The following is an 18,244-nucleotide window of genomic DNA, read 5'->3' on the forward strand; positions in this document are numbered from 1 at the left end:
AAGGCAGACAAGGCTGCCCGAGAAGCAGCTATGCAATCACCACCTTCAACCGTGGCTGCACTCATCCCAGAAATATCCACTGAAGACTTGGAACCTCACTATTCTCCTGAAGAGCAAGAATGGGCACAACAGGAGGGAGCCCGACTGCAAGATGGATGGCTACTCCTCCCAGACAACCGAGTGTTCGTGCCCCAACACTTGGCCAGCAAAATTGTGAGAAACTATCATGAGTCCACACACTTGGGTGGCACTGCTGCTAGGGAACATCTCGGGAGAAAATTGTCCTAACCTCTCACAATTAACTGCTGCTATCTCCCAGAGGTGTATCCTTTGTGCCAAAAACAACCCCAAGCAAGGAATGCAACCCCCACCGGGTGTACAACATGTGGGATACAGCCCTATGGAGAATCTGATTGTGGATTTTACTGAGTTGCCACCTGCAAGGACTTGCAAATATCTGCTAGTGTTTGTTTGTACGCTGACCGGATGGGTAGAGGCGTTCCCAACACGGACTGAAAAAGCCAGGGAAGTAACTAAGAAACTTCTAACCGAACTAATACCCAGGTTCGGACTGCCCAGGAGTATAGGGAGTGATAATGGATAAGGGAGCCTTTATCGATTAGGTAGTGCAGGAAGTGTGCAAGAAACTTCAGATAAAGAAGAGACTGCACTCTGCCTATAGGCCACAGAGTTCGGGAAAAAACTGAAAGGATGAACCGGACTTTGAAAATCCAATTGGCCAAATTAACCCAAGAGACCGGACTGAAGTGGACAGATGTCCTCCCTATAGCTCTGTTCCGAATTCGAAGCGCCCCCACCAAGAGACTTAAATTGTCACCATTCGAGCTCCTGTATGGGAGGCCACCTCCATTTGTTCGTGAAAAACCAGCTGGACTGGACAGGTGGAAGAGCATATCACCTTCCACAAACAAATAATCTCTCTATCTGTCTGTCTGTCTCTCTGTGTCTGTGTGTTGTTGTTCCCTCAGCAGGTGGGCCCTCGAGCAAACACCGTGCAGCTTTGCTGAGCCAGTCCATCAGTTCCAGCCTGGCTATAGCTTGTGGGTAAAGGAGTGGAAGCGCAACCTTCTTACACGGTCCATACACGGTTCTCCTATCCACCCCAACGGCGGTGAAAGGCGGAGGTGACCCCCTGGAGTCGACACCCTGCTGTGCCTAGCCAGGAGTAGGTACTCAACGCACGGTGCACCAGTCTCCCCTGCTGCGTCTGACCGGCAAGGACGCCCAGCGCACGGGAGACCGAATTGAAGTAGCCCCTGCTGTGACACACTGGACGCTGTCACTCGACGCACGGGCCACCGGAAACCTCCAGTTTATGCAACGGAGACCATCTCCAGCAGAACCACATCAGAAAAATTGGTCGGAAGGACATTGTTATTAGTGGTTTGTCGACCAGTTGTTAGACAGGGCATAACTCTATAGATTGGGAATGTTAGAGGTGTGAACAATGTTGGTCTAGGCTGTTGGGATTGGACGGGAAATTGGAAGGGAAAATCCTGTTGACCCCTTGAAATTGACTTTGTCAAAGTAACAATATCCCTTTCTATTCCCTTGCGTGTATATAGTTGGGAACCAGAGGGGGAGGGCCTAGTCTTTTATACCTATGGGTGTATTTTCACTGGAAAAGAGAATAGGGAGTCCATTCTACAGCCAAACAGTTCTTACTGTTAGAAAGTTATTCCTGACTATTTGCTACATTGCAACTGCTCTCAAGAAGTCAGAATAGGTAAAATATTCACTGATCCTATTCTTCTCACACTAATTTCATTAGTCCCTTCCAGTCCTCCAGTAAATGTCATCACCCTCCATAAGAAATATGGGCCATATTCAGCTGTAACAGTAAACCAGAATTTAGTCCTCGAGGAATGAACTTGGGGTGAGGCACTGGCTCTTATTCGACTTCCTCCAGTGTAGTCACAAGGAGATTTGAAGCTTTCACACCAGGGGACACGCCACCCAGAGTCACCAAAGGGGGGTGGGAAGTCCTTTTATGTACAGGAACCGCAGGCTTACCAAATATACCTGTGGTTGCCACGCAACTGCTTACAGTCCAAGGGACTGACTGGAGAAGGACACCATTACAACGTTCGCCTCATACATGGCAGCGGTTGTGAGTGGGGCTGAGGAGAAGGTGGCTGCAGGAGGAGAAGGGATGGTGGAAAGCGGCAGAGGTATCAACGAATATGATACGGATGTCTTTGAAGTGGAGAAGATCCTGGACATGAAAACCACAGATAGTAAAATACTATACAAAGTACGATGGAAAGGTTATTCACCAGATGATGATACATGGGAACCTGATGAACATTTTGAAGACCCTATAGAGGTGTTTGAACACTGGATGGATCAAGTTATAGAGGAAATCTCAGTAGGTCAATCTGAAGAGGAAGCAGAACAAGCTGCTCCTCTCGATTGAAAGGGGGGAAATGAGGCACCAAGGTACCAGAGGGTAGGTAGAAAGAGCCACAGAACCCCATTTTAGATGCAGCTTCACTCTGATTCCATTTCAGAAGATGCAGTTTTGCTCACTCTAGCTAAAGCTTAACACTGCAGCTTTTTTAGACATATCAGCAGTTTCAGCAGTTCAGCAGTTCAGCAGAATGTCAGTAAACGGCCGACCACAGACTTCCTCTTTTCCACACTCTGTCTGGGTAGCTAACCACAACTCACCCTGTGACCGAGCCATTTCCTGTGAACATCAGCAGAAGCCAAAATAAGGTCCCAGGTGCAGTTGGGGGTCAACGGCTAGGCATTTAGGCACTGAAATAATAGCATATAGCACCTCCTGGCGGCTAAAGCAGCTTGAAACAGACAAAGGCAGCCGGACAAAGGAAATGTTCTGATTTGCTAACGCAGTATTATAATATTAGTTCTGATAGGCCAGGAGGAGGGATTTAGGAGGAGCTTTACTATGTCATAGAGAGTACTTAAGCTTGCCCCACAGGAGGTGGGGTGTGCATTTTTGCCTTTTGCTTACTGAATGCACCTTATTGCAATAAAGAGACTTTTTTTCTGAAAACTTTGCTGCCTGAAATATTTTCGTCTGGTCTTATTGGGTCAAGGCATACAGGCGTAACATTTCGACTGCTGTTTTGCATCATTCAGATAAATAGTTCCATAAAACTGCCCTGCATAATAAAAACACTCTGTAGTGTTTTCTTGATGTACTTTATTACTTGTCTATTTGGTATCATTACTTACTGAGTGGAAATGAGTGGGCAGGTATTAATCTCTCTTCTGCTCCTTTACTTCTTGCTCATTCGGAAGCATCAAGAAGACTTCTTGCTCATTCGGAAGCATCAAGATTTCAACATGAGCTGTTGTGACAGGACAAAGGGAGGCACCATTCACCTGTTCCTGTTGATTCAGGCTTTTGTCTTCACTGGGCATTTTTTCTCAGAATGTGCTGTCACAGCTCTAGCATTCTGAATCTCTTTGGAATACTTGCACGGTATTTTCCAGAGTGTGCTTTCATCTTCCTTTTCTTAGGTAACAGGAGCAATATTTTAAAGAAGAAAACCAAGCCAGTGAGTATGCTTGCTACCTAGCTGTTTGCAGAGCTTGTTACAGGCAACCCACATGGCTGTTCCTTCACAAGTATCCTGTAAAAGCTGAGGGACTTACTTGCCTAAAGCCGCTACACAAAGGGGATTTGTACACACACTTCCACACGTGTGTATTTTTATGTACAGGCAGTCCTGTCATCTGGCAGAGGGGAATTGCCTATGGGAGCAACAGTTGTGGGGCTGCCATCACTGCCCTCTAGCAGGTGGGTGGCTTCCTCTGTCTAATTAATGGAAGTACTGCCCCTAATTTAAACATGAACCATTTTCTCAGGCCTGGGGTGACTGAGGCACGGAGCTCTGTGATCCATGAGCTGTCCTTCCACCCTGAATAGTCACTTCTTTTTGCCAAGTGCCTGTTTCACAGGCGTTTCAATGCTCATCCCCTGCTATGTGAAGATGGCTACCTATTGTTTAGCTCAGGGGTCTGCAACCTTTAAGACAAAAAGAGCCACTTGGACCCGTTTCTGAAGAGAGAAAAAAAGTGGGAGCCGCAAAACCATTGCGGCCCACAAAAATATAAACACCCAGAAGCTCATAGCACAATTTAGACAGGTAATGAAGAGCAGGTAATGAAGGCAAAATGTCAAAATATCACGAAACGCCCCCCCCCAGCCAAACAACAAGCACTGTATTAAAGGAACCGTCCGAACGCCTGACGCTGCAGGGGCAAATCTAGAAGGGGAAATCCAACCCCCCAGAATACTTCCGCCCCATGAACAGCACAAATGCAACCCTAAAAGTTTAGCAAACTTATGCAAAAGCACACAGCATGCACACTGCCCCAATCACTATTGGCCAGCAGAGGGGCTGGGCAAGGCAGCTGAGAGGGGCTGAAGCAGGGGGCTGATCACGTCCCCCCTGCAGGCGCAGGAAAACATTCCTTCAGAATGGATAAAACCCTTCTTTCAGTCCATGGAACTCCCGCTTCTAGGGGGGCAGGGGGCTTCTGGGGGGCCCACTGCCCCCTCCTGCCCCCCCGTCGGTACGCCCATGCTCGGGCCCCTTTCGCCACGCTGCTTAAGGGAAGTCTCCTGCGCGCCCCCGAAACAGAGCCCGGGACTGGTCGTCCCCTGAGCTTTTTCCCGCGCCCATTTCATCCCGTTGGGCCACCCTTAGCTGAACAGCCGGGCTTCTTTTTCCTTCCCAGACTGCCACGTGTCCTGGAGCCGGGCCCTTCCACTTTTTAAAAAGAGGGCTTCCCCATCGCCCGCCGCCAGCAGCTCCACCAGCAGCAGCCAAACACAAGCGCCGGGACAGGCGCCAAGGAGGGAAGCTGCTGCGGTCTGCTGCTGCCCCTGCGCTGGCACGAAACGAGGCACGCATGAGCAGCACAGCCGCCAGCAAGGTAGAGAAGTGGGTGGGCGCAGGCGGGCCAGCAGCGTGGCGCAGCACCCCCTACATTTCGGCGCTAAACGCACCGGCCCTGCCCGGAGCCGCGGCAAAGGTGCAAAAGAGCCGCATGCGGCTCCGGAGCCGCAGGTTGCAGACCCCCGGTTTAGCTGCTCAAGGGTTTAATTGCAGCTACTGCAATTCTCCCCACTCCCCTGATAGATTTAATCTTTTCACCTGACAGTTCCTTTGTGTGTGTGTGTGTGGATGCAGTTCTCATGTTAGCTGTGAGTCATTTTATAATAAATAATCAGTGATAAGTAGAGTGGCATACATTCATGTGCAAATGAGCCCCAAGACATCAACTCTCTCAATGGGAAAGAGGGGTAAACGTGCATGTACTTGCTGTGAAGACTGATTATAATTCATAGTACCTGAAGGCAAAACATGTCTAAAGGGCAGTTTGAGGTTTTGTTTTTTAAGGGAAATTTTATCCATAGCACTATATTCATGCCAGCTACATAGCAGAATATCCTGTATGGCAGATACCACAGAAACAAACTTCAAACAAGCTGTCTAGACTAGATGTCTCAACAGAAGAGGCAACCAATGGGTAACACAACTTTGTATTTTTGTGCAGTAAAACAATCCTATATAAAGTTTGGCTTTAAGGCAGGAATGGGGAACCTGTGACCCTCTAGATGTTGTTGGACTCCAGTACCCATCTTTGTTGAGCATTGGCAATGCTGGCTGGGGCTGATGGGAGCTGGAGTCCAATAAATTCTGCAGGGTTGCTGATTCCCCCATCCCTGCTAAGGACATAACCACACAAAGTTCTGAGGAGCCTAAAAATTGTGTGATCATATGGAAAATTCATTCCCCGCAAGCCATAAGACAACTGCACTGTTTCCCACACTTGATCCCAAAAATCCACACAGCACATAGGAGGGCAGTGGGGTTAGGTCATCACAGTGCTCCATAAATGTACTGTATCTTCTTTTGAAGGTATTTCTTTCTGCCCTTCTTCTCTATACCTGTATTATTTGCAGTTGTACTTGCTAGTGGCCATTTAGAATGTTAATTAGAGTGACGTGTCAGGCAGTCCAGTTCCTCTGAAGAGAACCTGTCAACTGAAAATAACCTCCTGACAGAAGAACTTTAAAAAAAAAAAGACTTATGCCTAGGTTGAACTTCTTACGATTGTTAAATAGTTTCCCGAGCAAGCACTCCTTTCCCCTCGCACCATATTCTCAAATTTTAATAAAGCTATGGGTGTGCAAATTATGAATAATGGGCAAGCATTGAAGTTCTTCATCCCATCCCTTAATGCATGGAAAGGAGTGTAGGCTGAATTGTGAGATTTGCACTATAGGTTTTTCATTGGTAAGTCTCCTTTACTGGCCCATTTATTGAATACAACTGTGCACTTCATTGCAGCATCCAACTGTATATGTCAGTGTAATATAAAGAAAAACCCTGGGATATAAGAGTCTGCCAGAGACTATATGTTTCAGGATATTACCGGTATGTTTTGCAAAGAAAACTCATCCAAAACAGAACACCTTCCAACAGAAGCACATACATTATTGAATGACCCCCATGGCCTCTCATTTCTGTTTCTCATTCTCCTCAACTGCCCTTCTCAGACTGAGAGAATATGGTCATACACTGTATAATTTTGCACTGAAAATTCAATTTCCTATTTGTTTGTTTGTTTTTTTGTCATATCCCCTTTTGCATCCCTTGGAATGTTCAGTTGAAGAATTGTATGCAAAACGCACATACTAGTTTATTAATAATAATACTACTTTTATTTCTGGAGACTTCTCACACATTGAAACTTGTGATCATTCCCTATGGGAAATTTCTGTTCTATGGCTTAAAAGCTTTGGTTCTCTGTTAATTTACTTAGTAGCATGTTCTGCTCCTGCATAAGATGGCAATCATATAGTGTTCACAGATTCTTCAGTCAGAGAATCCCAGCATTTAAGATAAAATTGCACTTAAAGCAATGTAACTTCATCTCCCAGTGAAATCAAAAGGTGAAGCATCTAGAGGCAGCTTGAAAAGCATATAATGAGCTGAAAGGTTACAATCTTTGCAACAAAAACTAGTCAGTCCATTGATAAAAGAATAATAATAATCTCAGATCAGAAAGGTTTGTGGGGGTCATTGCAGCCGGTGGACCATTGCAGTATCACCTCCCGGCTAGCTTTGCAAACAGGCTACTTCTACAGCAGCACATTTTTAGTAAACTCCATGTTTGTTTTATGGCTGGTAGCTTTTTCTCTACATGAGATCTTGATGTTTTATTTTTCTTGCTGCTCAAGGCTATAACCGAGTCAGACCTCCATGATTAGGAATGGGACTGAATTGCACATCAATGTTCTGGTACCTTTTTGGGTCATCAGTACAGTACCTCGGGGGCCACTTTGGTGCTAAAGCAAAATATTCAAGTGTGTGGGTGAGATGGTATTATGTACATAAAACAAAATATAAATATGACCTATCTATCTAAGCTCTATGCAAGCAGATACACAGTGGAATATCAATCATCTGTACCAAAGGAATGGGTTGCTCAGAATAGTCTCTGTTTTTTAAAAAATCAAATGGGTAAAGTAGGACAGATGATCCTGACAGCCTGTAGCTGTGAGGTTGAGTATTCTTAGTAAAAACACTGAAATGCTTACATTTGCTTCTCATAGAAATCTGATTTTTTTTAAAAATAGATCAATGTGAGGGAACAAAATCTTTGGGTGGCTATAGTATTATTAGCTTTATTTCTTGTCAATCAGGCATATTCCATGTGTATTGCCAAGACAGAACTGTGTTGACACCTGCTTAGTAAAATGAATGGGAGACTTGTCCCAGATTTCAGTTCTGGTAGGGTTAGTTTATGTAACATTTTCTGTCTGTCTGTCTGTCTTTTGTTTTCTTTTTTTAATGTAGTTCAGATCCTCCTAAGTGTAGTACAGAGATTTATTTCTCTTTGAAGTTCATGGCCTTAATTACAGATCCTTTGCAAATCACTTCTCAACATCTTTTGAGCTATCAAGCCACAGTGTATCATAATGATTAGTTGTGGGTTTCTATTTTGGAAGAAACAAGAGAGGCTGGGTGCTGGGGCTCAGGTGAAGAGGTAGCTGCCGGTGCATGTTGGAGTGCACCAAAGTGCACAGTGGATGTCAACATTGCCCAAATGAGCTGTGTCATCTAATTATTTTCAATTACAATCATGATCTTTTCACTAACGTTTTCCTGTGCTGATGCTTGCGTGCCTAATGTAGCCGACTCTGACTTTACGATCCCTATTGTTACAGCGTGCTGTGCTTAATTGCTCCATTGCCGTAACAAACAGACGTTCTGAACAATTGGACAATAACATGAAAAGGAGGTAGGGAAGTAGCTTGAGACGCTTTCATTTTAATTATGTTGATAGTGCACCCTGTGGCTTTCAGAAACAATGCTAGAGCACTGTTCTTTTGATAGCGCCCTCCCCCCCTCCAACAACTTTAAATGAGATCTAATAAATTTTTATTTTTATGTAAAGAATTTTGACCTCCATGAAGTGAGCTCCTTTGTTTTTCATTCAAAAAGCTCCTCTGAAACTCCTTGCAGCCTGGTCCCAGTTTAGCAACACATCACCACTCCTTGGCAAAGTATTCATAAACATACTGAAATTGCATTAAATTCGGTACTGTGTAGAAATGACAGCATAGGATTAAATCTGGATGTGCTACATAACCAAGCTGGGAGTCCAACTTGAAGAGCAAAATGGTCCTCAGCACTGGCCCTAGGCCCCAACCCTTGCCTGCAGCTTGCCACTCTACAGTCTTTGCCATTTCCCCAGCATCAATGGTAGAGCATCTGCTTTGCATGATTTAATCCTACATTAAATCTCCAGAATTTCCAAGTAGGGCTGGGAGAAGAAACCATTTGAAATCCTTGAGGACAGCTGCCAGTCCCTGTAGGTAACACTGAGCTAGATGAACCAAGGGTCTGTCTTGGTCTAAGACAGCTTTCTATGTCCCTGTTTCCTCAGACATAATCTGAAAAGATATTGGCTAGACTAGAAGAAAATAATTGTGGAAGTGAAGAAGACCTCATCATCCACTTTGTATCTTGTTCCTAAGAATGTGATCTTGCCGGATGCTGGACAGGCAACAATAGACTTTAATTGGCAATTTATACTCTCATGTTAGTATTTGATCTTGGAGTACTTTAGTGTTTTAATATATGTTGTTGTTAGCATCCTTCTGTCTTGAGAGACAATGGAGTCACCTCCAGGATTGAAGTCAAACCACTGGAGAATCACAGCACTTGTGGCTGCAGAGATCTGTAACTCGTAACTGCTGCCTCCTGTGTTATTTCTGTTGTGTTAGCAGCACTGCCCAGGATGCAAGCAGGGTTAAATAAGCATGAATAGGCTTGTTCACTTCACAGAGTTAGTGGGAAGCTCTCTTCCTCTTTTATATGACATCACTGATCACCAATAGACAGAGCCCTGTTCTCTTGAATTTGACTCTATTATAACTGTGCACAGTTGCCTTCAGCTTCTGCTATAGAATTGTTAACTCAGTGACTGAGAGCTGCAGCACACTGTTTTTCTGAACAAAAACTTGGAGACCTATTTCACCCTGGGCATGCTGTTCAGACTGTGCAAGCAAAGGTTTGGAAGAATTGCCATCCCTCAAAAGAGGTCACCTGCTGGATCTCTGTTTGTGTTCCTCTTCTGGGGATTTCTCCTGACTGGAAGGAGGAATGCCCAGAGGCTCCATTTATTTGTTTCATTTATGTCATGCAGCACATTAAAGATACTCTAGTCTCAAGTCACACTAGTGTGCCCTGGCACACAGTTTGAAAATGACTGTGCTGGAGGTGCTCTTTGACCTGGCAAAGAGTCGCTCTGCATCTAAACAGGCTGCGAGGGTTTAAATTAAGTCTGTGTTTAAGTGCCTTCTAAGTGCTTCTTTGGAGATAACTGCCCCTGAGTTCAATGTAACTTACTCCCTGAGAAGTGCAGGATGCTACTATTTTGCTGAGAATGGCTAAAGGTTTGCAGCATGATAGATGTCCATGCAGAAACAAGTCTTATTAAGTTAGATGGGGCTTGCTCCAAAGTAAGTGGGATTATAGTTGTACCTAAATATTTGAAGAATTACTGGAAATAAAGGACTCCACATTTCAGACATATTTAAAAACCGGGGGGGGGGGGATTGCTTCTGTTTTTCCACACAATATTATAATACTTGGTATTTCATCTATTGAGGAGTCCTTCCCTGCAGCATATATTCTCTCCATCTGGCAAGGATGTATAGTAAACGGAGGAAGAATGAGCTAAGTATCCAGGCTGTTTTTCGCCCTTTCAAGTCAAATACATACAATGGTGGAAAGGACACAACTGAGCTATCCTGACACTGATAAATCTGCAGTGCTGTAGATTATGGGCACAAATGCCTACTTTGACTGCTTTAATCTTCACAATTACCAGTGTAATAGTATGAAAAGTACTCTTAATAGCCTGCAACCTAGTGCGACATGTGAGGCAAACAAGCCAGCTCAGTCGCCACCAGCCTTTATTAATACAATTTGCATAGAATTACCATAATGCTTTACAGTTCTGTTTGAAAAACTATTGCTTTTGACAAGTCCCCTAACCTCTATTAGCATTTGTGGGGCATGAAGAACTTCCCACTAGGACAAAAAAAGCAAACAAAGGCAAAACATGCCCCACCTCCAAAAAAAAAGTTAATGATCAACAGGCAATTTGATACTTTCCTGGGCATTATGAGAAATAACTTGCTAAAGTTGGAGATACTCTATTAAATGAAATGGTGCTCTGAGTACTTTGATTTCATTTTCTTTTGCACACTGCTGCTTAGAGCTGGAAGCAGCATTTGCATATTCGCTTCTCCACTTCTTAAGGTGTAACACTCTTATTTGATGCCAGGTTTCCATACCAGCATCACCGCAGGTATGTTAGGTGGCTTCTGGTGTGGAGACTCTCTATGTAATGAGGTAGAGACATTAGACTTGTCTCGCTACATTTTATGGGAGCAATGTTTACCTCATGTGATATAGGTTATAGTATATGGATCGGTACTTGTTATAGCCCCATTCGTCTGCCATAGTTGTACATAACTTACAGACTTTCCAACTGCAGCTGTCTTTGCTGTAAGATGTTGGCATGGAGGATAGAACATCTCTGTTGCTCATTTTAATCTAATTCTGCTTTGGGACACAGTCTGTTGCTTCTGAAGCTCCAAGGATGGGCCGGAATGCTAAACCAAAAATGCTAATGCCCATTAAAATGTCTTCATTGCTTTCTTATTTCCCTTTAAGGTTGGTTGTAGCTTGCTTCTGGCAGGAAAACACATACTAGGCAAGATCTTCTTTTCTACAAAAAAGCCTACCCCCCACCAAAATAGCTTCCTGTTCTGACAAGCTCTAATAAACAATTTCTAAGCCCAAAGAAGAATGAATTGCAGCTATTGGGACACAAGCTGCCATACCTTTATTTGGAAGAACTCTTGCACCTTTAACAGCTGGGTGATGGTGTCAGAAATTCAGCAGGGCTAGTGTTTCCCATTCCTGCATTTCCATGTGATTTCCATTTGATGCCTGAAATGTAACAAATTTTGAAGTAGCTTTCAATGTCTATGCCAGCTTTCCTAATACATCTAGATAGCAGCCGTTCTGTTTAGCTGATTGCAGCCTTTGGGAGCCCATGACCAAGAGCTTGTGACCAGGACTTATAAACAGGAGCATCTGTGAGGGTTTGGTGGAGACTGAAGAGAGTAATCTTGTGTCTTTTGGATTAAAGCTGGTTGCTTGTCTAAGTTGTTTGGAGGCTTGATTGTGTGTTTGTGGGTGTGGCCATTTGCTCTGCTACAGCACATGGTCTGAGGGGCTACTGCTGAGAGGAAGTTGGGCTGAATATGGGAGCAAGTTGGCAGGGGAGCTCACAGTCAGCAGCAGTTCTGTTGAGCTGGGTGCAGCTTCTGGGAGCTCATGACCAGGACTTGTAAACAGGGGCTTTTGTGCAGCCATTTAATGGGGGAGTTTGAGGGGGAGGTCTGGACTGCTGTCTCACGATGTGCATAGGACCAAGAGACTTGGACAGTGAGGGAGCAGCGGCAGCACCTTTGTCATGCTTGCCTTCCTACCTAAGTATGTGCAAAACTACATCTGCAGCAAATGCCAGATGGTTGCCTTTCTGGAAGAGCAACTTGAGGCTCTCACCTATCCACCCTTCAAACTACTGGGCAAATGAGGAATTTCTTGATAGAGCAGAGTGGACAGCAATGCAGGTGGATTGCCTCTAGGGAGGAGGAAGATCACCCACTGCAGGAGACAAACACTTGGGGGACATGACACACAGAAGCAGGACTGACAGGAGCCATGTTGTGTCACTGGAGTTGCAAAATTGATTCCATGCCCTCACCCCAGACATAGATTCTGGGCCAGACAAGCAAGGAGAGCAGCTGCAGACCTCAGAACACACCAAGGTGACTGTGGAAGGTGCAGTGTACAGAATGAAGTTGGATATTCTCTCTGTGTGCGTGAGAATCATTTGTTCCAGAAACAAAGAAGAACAGAGAAGAAGTTTCAAGAAGCAGCAGAATGCCAAGATTGTTTTGTCTATGCAAGAACATTTTCTGTGGGAACTGTTCCTTGGACATGTGTAGTGTGACAGGAAGTACTGATAACAATGGTTCTGTGTAACTTGTTGTGAGTCTCTTGCTTGCGCCTTGCAGTGAGAGAAGCAGAGAGAGAGTCTTGAACTCTTGTTGGATCTGAGCATGCCTTGATCACAGCAGTGGTGAATGTCTGTATATATTTGCTACCAATATGCTTTTATGCCTGTCAAGTAAACCTCTACACTTGACTGAATCCTTATGGCATCCCACAAGTGTCTATTGCCTACTGTGTGTACCTTCAACCCCAAAGACGCTTCCAAGGAAGGGGCTGCATTGAGATGCAACTCTGCTGAGTTTGGATACTGGCACATACGCACAGCGAAAGTGATGCTGGACCCAATCCTTCTAAGTCATCCATCAGAGGTTGATGGATCAATCCAACAAGTGATTCATGCAACTCTCCAGAGGAGGAAGAAATGTGTGGTACTGGTAGGTGAATCCCTGATGAGGGAGACAGAGGCAGCAGTGTGTGGAGGTAACAGGATATCCTGGGAAATGTGCTGTCTTCCAGGTGCAAAGATTCATGATGTGACAAGTTCACCACAACCCCTTGCTTCTGATTCATATGGGTACAAACAATACTGCCACACATAACAAGGGACTATGAGACTGGGCAGGAAATTGAATCATGTTCTGAGCATCTCTCTTTTTTCACATGGGGGTAGTGGGAGTTCTAGATTTTTGGTTCTTTTATCAGTACAGTACAGAACTTTTAAGGACCCCAACTAATTATGAAACAGCCTTTCTTGATTAACTTATCTATATTTCTTCCATAAGATTTCTGAAACAAAAGGGCCTGATCACAAACCCTAAACCTGTCTTATTTTATCCTTCTCAAATAGTTAAGTGTTCCCACATTCTCGACCCATAGCTATTTGCTGCTTAACAGAAGATTTATATGTCACTGAAAAAGTATTTTCCATTGCCCAAGTTCTTCAAGCAAAGCCTAAAGGAGGTGCATCTCATATTATAAGCTGCTTATGGAGAGTAGTGGCAGGATAATAATCCTGAAAACTTTGTTGTAAAGCCAAGTCATTCAGTCACCTGTTATGGCTCCTGCAGTAAAAGAAAAAGGGGTAGTGGAGAGAGAGGGAAATGATGCAGGGGGGGGGGAACCAACAACCTCTTTTGAAAATGATGTTGAGTCTGTTAGTTTAATTTGACCTGATGTGCTTTTAAAGTGTACCACATTAGTTGCCTTGGGTAGCAAAAGAAGCTCGTTTAATGGAAGCTTCTTCCTTTTCAAATTGGAAAAACGGTGAGGCACTGAGATGATAAATTAGAGAAATGGTAGAGTATGCATTAGGATTCAAACTAATGGCCTATTCTATGCTTGAAAGCACATAGAAGAATGTATCATCCATCAGGTGACAATGCATCCATGTGTCAGATATGGGATTTTCAAGAACTAAGCTGGGAATAAGTACAGGGCCAGAATGTGTCCTTATCAAAGCTAAGTAGAGCTGGCAACTGGAATTCTTTCATAACCAACTCCTTTGCAATGTGCCAAATGATTAATAACTAAAATGTCATTCCATTATTTCATATAAGATACATCTCTTTTGAAGGATAGATAGGTAGAACTTTAAAGACCACTGAAGAAGCTGCAGCATAGCACCCTGTTGTATTCAAGAACTGGCATTTGTTTGCCAATAAAGATTCTTCTTGTACATGCATTTGCAGGTAACAGCCGTACTTCCTCAAGATCACATAGAGATTGCACACACACACACACACAAACACACTGAAGCCCAGAGTTGCTAACAACAAATATAAAAATACATCCAGTAGAAAACAATTATTAAAAATGACATTACAATTCTGCAAACAGAAATATTAAGCTCCATTCCAGCTAGGTACCAAAGCCAAACAAGGCAATACATTTTAAGTTGTCACCTAAGTGACAGCAGCATGGGGTTGAGAGGACAACCAGATCTCCATCACTATAGGGCATAGCCACTCTCTTTTGTTTCACTGTCCCATACCCAATGGGCTGACCATGACCAGAACCTTTCCTTTCAATGCATGGGGCAGTTAGGTAGTGGGGAAGGTACTGAAAAAAGATCAACACTAGATGGAACACTGCTTTGTGCAGTGAAATGGAAATGGAAGGAAACAACATATCATAGTAGCAGAGCCCTTTCTTATAACCCTAGAACTTGGGGACACCCAGTGAAGTCAAATGTTGGAAGCATCAGGAAAGACTAAAGAAAATACACACAGCGCATTTCTAAACGGTGACATTCATTCCTACAAGAGACAGTGAAGGTGACTATCTTGTATGGCTTTAAAGGAAAATTAGACAAATTCACAGAGGGCAAGGCTATCAACAGCTACTAGGCATGATGACTATGTTCTGCCTCCACTGACAGATGTAATATGACCCTGAATGCCTGTTGCTGGGAATCACAAGGGTGGAGAGTGCTGTCGTGATCAGGTCCTGCTTTTGGGTTTGCCGTAAGCATTTGGTAGCCCACTGTGAGAACAGGATGCTGGGCTAGAAGGCCCCTTTGCCTGATCCAACAGGCTCTTCCTGTGTTCTTGTTGTAACATGAGCAGGATGAGCCTGGATGTGTGAGGAATAGAAAGGGAGATCGGAATGGGGAGTGGAGAGATACAGTAGGTGTCAGTTACAGTAACAGAGTGGGAGGCTGTTTCAGCCACAGACAGCAGCACAGCCCTGACATGACAAATAGCTTGAGGAAAGACATAAAGGATGGGGGCCGAGTCACCCTGGATGCAGAGCCAGTGAGAGTGTGTGCACGCACAAGACTGGAAGGAAGTTGCTGGCAAAAATAAAGAGCTGGGAATAAGAACTGTCAAGGCGGCCGTATAATGGATGAATGCACAAATCCCAAATGTGCAAAAGGAAAGGAAAATAGGAGGTACATAGGAGCCTACAGGGAGCAACTGAAAAGAGAAACCAGCATTAAAAGAGACAGAGGAGGAGTGGTCAGAGGGTAATAATCAGGTAATAATCAAGACGAGGCAGCATATTAGAGGTCAAGGAGAAGATGTAGTTAAGGACACAGTAATAAGTTGCCAGTCAAAAGTGGCAAACCTGCCTGTTAGGTCAGAGAATAGGACAGCAGTGGGGGGAAATTGGTCCATGGGTATAAGTAGGCCCCAAAGGCTATTTCCCCCAAACCACTCCTACCTGCCCAACGCCTGACATAAGGTATGGAGTAGGTAATGGACTGACTACAAAGGAAATAGTTCTCCCCACTGCTCCTTGGCTAGTGGGACTCATTTACATTTATCTGTTTCTTAAAGAGTTTTTGTCTTATCTTTCTACCCTGCAAGTGAATACAAAATAAAACAGCTACAAATAATAAAATACAAAGTCATAAATCATTGTGGGTTATGTCTCATTGAACTCACTGGGAATGTATGTGTAAATATGGAAAGGATTAGACTGTAAAGATCACTAGCAGATTACTTGGTGCAGATCACCCCTTGATCCATTTTAACTAACCACTTGAATATATATCAATAAAGTCAGTGTTACAAAGGTTGGAAGTCCTTTCAATGCTGCTGTGTGTGGCACATTGGTTTTTAATTTATTTTAGTAGGCATGGGCACTGAACCTAGACGCAGTGAATATTCTACATTAATTGAGCCAGAATTAAAAGGCAAAATCTTGTGAATGTGCCCAAAGGTTACAAAGTGCTTGTGGTGCAATGAGAGGATAATATTTGAAAGTGCTAATGGTAAGCAGAGGTATATGTGGGGGATTTTTTTTTTTTTTTTTTTTGCTGTGCCTGCATTGTATTTACTATTTGGATAAAATGAGATTTTGCCATTCTTAAAATGGCTATTAAGAAACCACCAATAATCAGACACAGGAGCTCCCCCCCCCCTTTTTTGAAGTGAATCTATAACAAAACATTTTATCCAAATTTCAAAGGCATTTGAATTATGTGTTTTTTTATTCTGGTCTGCTACTTAAGAGGGGTGGGTTCCCTGTGGTACTTGAATGCGATTTCTCTTCAGACTTGACAAGGGAGAGCTGCTGACTACCTTGTCATCATAGGAGCCCTGAACCAAAATATTATTTAGCTGAGCAATTAGGCACAGCTAGCACCTTAGCATGAATCATTTCCTCCCACCAGCATTTCATAGTTGTTTGTTGTTTGTATGTTTTCACTCAGCATGTTTAGAAAGGAGCTGACAGGCATGCAAATTCTTCTCCTTCCTCTTTGGGAGCTTCCTGGAAAGCACTTTGTTTTGCATCAAAGCTTTTTTAGAGTTCTATGTGTGTGTGTGTTCTTTGAAGTCCTTTAAGTGCCACATCAAGTAAATTCCATTTGAAACACGCAGTAGCATTGTGACAACTATGTTATCATCTTGCAACAATGCAATCATACATGTCAGCTTGCAAGTAAGTCCCAATGATTTTAAAGGGGCTTCCCCTACCGGTGGGTCAAAGGGGGAACCAAGAACAGAGGATCTGTATCTTTCAAAGTCCTACTAGGCTTGTAGTAGCAGGGCGGAAGGAATGTAGGAATGGCATTTCCCTCCTCACAACCACCTTCTTAACTAGCTTCAAGACTGGCGTATATTTCCCTGCATTTAAGTGGTTTACTTGGAGAATGAGAAAGCTCTGGATCCTTTGGATTCATGCCTCCTTGCAATCCACCTCCGGAATGTCCCTTTTTGCCTCCACTGACATTGGAGCTCTGCCATTGGTAAGGCAAGGGGCACAGACAGGACCGCTGCTAGGGCTTCTTGTGCCCTAGGCGACGAGACCATCTTCTAGCACCCCCTGCCTCCCCCCCCCCGCCAAAGCCTGCTTTAGCGGGAGGTGGTGGAGAGGCAAGCGGCAGTTTCTCCGCTGTAGCGGAGAAGCTGCTGCTCACCCGCCCCGCCCCCCGCCCAAGCCTGGCCAGCGCCCCCTCCATTTTGGCGCCCTAGGCAATTGTCTAGTTCGCTTTAATGGACACGCCGGCCCTGGGCACAGAACTTTCTGCACTGCTGCAGAAGGGCCTTACAGGCTTGGATATCCCACTCCAAGGATGGACCCCTCTTTCTCTCTGCTCTCAGAGAGGGAGGTTCAATACATCTTACTGGCCCTGAGACACCCACTCAGAGAACACAGGGTTGCAGTCTCTTAGGCTCCTTTAATTTGTGTGGCCATAGGTGTAGAGTTCTGCAATGGAAGCTTCATGGGCTGTATCTGGCCCTGAGGCAATTTGATCTAGCCTACCAAATTGGAATTAAGTCATGGCAAAGCTTTGTGCCCAGTTTCACTTGCAAGGAAAATGAAGATGTAGTAAATTAAATGAATTACGATCATGCATATAAATTATTATGAATTCTATGCTGTCTTATTGTACGCTGTTGTATGGTGGTGGCACTGTTTACATATGCATACAGTCTTCAGGTCTGATTTGTAATTACTGTTTATTTGGTTTTGGTGTGTGTGATTGTTTACAACATCCCACAGCTCTGGAAAAGTCCCAGAGCATGTGATATTAAAGCCTACTGTGTGTTTGAGATTCATTGACATCAAATTTGCTTAAATTTATTGCAAACTATTGATTTCCGCATTCAGAGGTTAATGAGGTTTGCTTCTTAACTCAACAGTGTAGCTCTTGGGGAGAATAATTCAGTTGACTGAAGATACCA

The sequence above is a fragment of the Lacerta agilis genome, chromosome 2 (genome assembly GCF_009819535.1).
Source record: "Lacerta agilis isolate rLacAgi1 chromosome 2, rLacAgi1.pri, whole genome shotgun sequence".
Classification (NCBI taxonomy): domain Eukaryota; kingdom Metazoa; phylum Chordata; class Lepidosauria; order Squamata; family Lacertidae; genus Lacerta; species Lacerta agilis.